At 41.4% G+C, this 3,680-nt stretch overlaps 1 long non-coding RNA gene across 1 annotated transcript; it reads left to right on the top strand.

The window, feature by feature from the left end:
- Positions 1–1,778: 1,778 nt before the first annotated feature.
- On the top strand, positions 1,779–3,356 carry LOC136351300 (uncharacterized). Its single transcript, XR_010734288.1, has 2 exons — positions 1,779–2,206; positions 3,126–3,356. It is a non-coding gene; the product is annotated as an uncharacterized lncRNA (long non-coding RNA).
- The last annotated feature ends 324 nt before the right edge of the window (positions 3,357–3,680 follow it).

Genomic DNA, 3,680 nt, shown 5'->3' with positions numbered 1-3,680 from the left:
AATAATCTATATAAACACATGATAGCCTAGACTCACGAGCCACCTCGGCCTTGGCTCGTTTGGCTTACAAGCCAAGCAAACCAAGCTCGAGCCAAGCCTGAGCTTTTTTTCCACCCGGGGGGGGGGGTGGGGTTGAAATAGAATGGGGTTATGGATGTGGATATGGAACTGATGTCAATTTGGATATTGCCAATGTGAATGAATGTGTGTATGTTGACGAATGGACGTGGAATTGAATAGAGTTTGGATGAATAATGATGTGGCTGTATGTTCATGAAGTGGCTGTATATTGGCGAATGGATGCGAATTTCTGTTATTGTGTGATTTGTATGTGAAATTGGTAGGTCCTACCATTTTTATTTGGTTTTCCTGCCAAGATATAGGTACCGGTTTTTTTACAAACCGACACCTATAATCTTTGCCACGTGTCCTAGCTGCCTAGTCAACAACCGGCATCTTATATGCTTCTATAGGTGCCGGTAGTATTTAAGAACCGACATATATAAGATCATCCATGTGGCAATCGATTTAAGAATCGGCACCTATACTTCTATATAGGTGTGTCATGGGTGTCGGTTATAGATCCGACATCGATGATCGAGGTCAAACGTACCGCCAACTAGGTGTCGGTTGGGATATCCGGCACCTATGACCGGTTCCCAACTGACACCGAAGTGGTTTTCTGTAGTAGTGAAGCTTCATATGCTAATGTATCACATATCACAAATATGACAACTTCAATTTTCTGGTAACTTTGAGTATTGAGGAATTGATATACTCTCATATTTGATCTAGATCTAATTAAAGCTGTGCCAAATCTTTGTGTTTTTCATATCGGCGATCACTGAATTTGTTTATCTATAGTACCTCCCATTGACCCATAGGTGAACATGTTTCCTAAAAAAAATTACTAGATTCATGCGCCCTACAATTGTTCTTTTAAGATCTCATATACCAGCATATATATGCATGCATCACTATTCGTATTTTCTCTTTGTTTTCTCGCAGAAAAAGAAATATTTTCTTAGCTATTGAAAATATGACAATGAGATCTTAAGTCACTTTAGTACATGATGAAAAATAATATCATGTTTGCTTACCATCCATGGTTCTTCCATTTCGTCCGCGGTTCTTCGAAATAGGAGAATCTTAATTGGTATCATGTCATTTATATTCATAGCAATACAATACAAACCTTGAAGAATGTTGATTCTTTTAGGTAACTTGCATGGGAAAATATGTGGTGGAATCCACATGTGTAGTGGAAACTTAGAAACTAGCGTTAGATCAAATGGGTGGTGTGGCATAAATGGTATATTTGAGGCCACATCAAGATTCTTCATACCATTTGGACCACACGTGTATTTGAGGCCATACGGCCATACTATTTAAACTTTATTCATATAGACTATACATAAATACTACGTGCATATAAACTTTATACATAGAAATTTCACACGCATAAACTTCATACATATAAACTTTGAGCATATAAATTTAAAACGAATTAAAAACAACAACTTAAAAAGCAAAACAAAACGTATGTGTGGATCGCGTGCGTACTCTCTCCTCCTTGAACTCGGTCTGCTTTAAGAAAAGAAAAGTAGATAGGCTAAGCCTAAAACGAAAATAACTGTAGGCCCAAGAACAGAAATTTGGCTGATAGCGGTGCGCGAGCTGTCGCGTCGCGCACATTAGTCTTCTCGAGATTGTAGATGCATCCAATTAACCCTGGTTGAAACTGTTGCTTTTAGTGGCAGTGGAGTCGAGTCCCACGCGGCTTTTCTTCACCATCCAGATCTCATGAGGAGGTCCACTGCTCTCATGGCGGCGGCGGCGGCGCAGCTCCTGCTGGCTGCTGCTGCTGTCGCTGGCGGCGTATGCGTATATGTCGGTCATATCGCACAGGGAGACGGAGACCCGGCGGATGTTCGTGGAGTGGAAGGCCAAGTACGACAAGGCCTACGCCTCCATCGCCGAGGAGGAGTGCCGGTACGCGGTGTTCAGGGAGACCCGCCGCGCCGTCGACCAGCACAACGCCGGCTTCCACTCGTACCGCGTCGGCCTCAACATGTCCGCCGACCTCACCGACGACGATGCCCCCCCCCCCCCCCCCGGGGTGCGTACTGGGAGAGAAAGAAGCTGAGCTGATCCAACAAGGACTTGCTCGACTCCATCCACTGTAGGACATCGAGCGGTTTTGCAGGTAAAACATGCTGCTTTTTATTTACTAGTCCGTTTTTTATTTATTATTTCTTTGATTAAAGAAGATGTTCATTGGATACATACAATTAGCAAGTAACAATGTTTGTATCAAGACATCAAGTGGGGAAGATTTGTTTGACTAGTATAGCTGCATGAAAAATGCAGGTAAGCATGAACCATTCAAACTGTAATTAAGGTGTTGTTGTTGCTGCTTACTCCTCCCTCCTAAAATATAAGCATTTTTAGCACAGTGATAAGTCAAACATTTTTCAACTTTGACTATTAATAGCTATAAAATAAAAAATCAATCATGTAAAATTAATGCTACTAGATTTATCATTAAACAAACTATCATAATATGTAACTCTTTTTATTTAAAACTTTTTACTTTTATTGATATTGTTAGTTAAAGTAGTGTCTCGGAGACCGTGTCAGAGTTCAAAAATAGTTATATTTTAGAACGGATGAAGAAGTATATATTCACCCAAAGATTCACATCGCCACATGTTCTTTTAGCTCACAGCCATGGAGGGCAGAAAAGCTGCTGTGTTGCTTGATCATTTAGCTTGTGTTAGCACTTGGCAATCCTACTTCTGTGGGTTAACAGTTAACTCTCTCTCTCTCTCTCTCGTTTCATGAATTTTTCTTGGCCGGGGCCTCCAGGTTCATGAATAGTCTCACAGAAACTGAATCATCAGTTCATTAATCTAATGTGTTCTTCCGCGCGCGGACAAACAGGGAGTGATTTTAAGTCTTTTGGTTTGGTGGATATATACTTGATCCAGTGTTTCATGTGAATATGTGATTAAGGCTTAATACGTTCATAAGTTATTGTTTCCAGTGCATTAAAGATGAAGTGAGAGGTCACTGTAAATCTGTAATTGAGTTACTGATTGATTGGTAATTTTTTTTTCTTGCAGGAGTATGCTGGCAATGTGATACCAAGATGCCTTCTGTGCGGGTTTTATGTTCAAGTACGTTCTCCTGCTGGATCTCCTCGAAATTCACCTAGCAAAATGTCAAGACATACAAGTGCAGGGGATCAGGTCCCAAGGGCAGATATGCATATGCTACTGTAATATTTGCGCAAAATCAGAAGGGATCAGTGATATCTCACAATTCTTCAATAAATATGGCAATAGTTATTGTCACCGATCCGATTGATTTGTACTAGTTCGATCATAGTTCTGTTGCTACAATATTGTGATCCTGTTATTTCGGTCTCGAGGGCTGCGTATATATGGCCGGACGATCTCCGATGGGCTGCTTAGTTGGGCGCTTGGGCTTCAGCTGCGCATGGCCGCATGTCATGGCAAGGCAGCATGCCTATCGGGCCCGTGATCTCGAGAGTTTCAAGGATGCCATCAAATCTCTATCTCTATCTCTGTCTTCTCTTCTCTTCTCTACTCTCTATCTCTACTACTTCCTCCGTACTTCCTCCATTTCATATTATAAGACTTTCTTGCATTGCCCAC

Source organism: Oryza sativa, chromosome 8 (assembly GCF_034140825.1).
Source record: "Oryza sativa Japonica Group chromosome 8, ASM3414082v1".
In the NCBI taxonomy this organism is placed as follows: Eukaryota; Viridiplantae; Streptophyta; class Magnoliopsida; order Poales; family Poaceae; genus Oryza; species Oryza sativa.
Note: the sequence above shows the minus strand (reverse complement) of the source record. Positions and strands in the feature narration are given on the sequence as shown.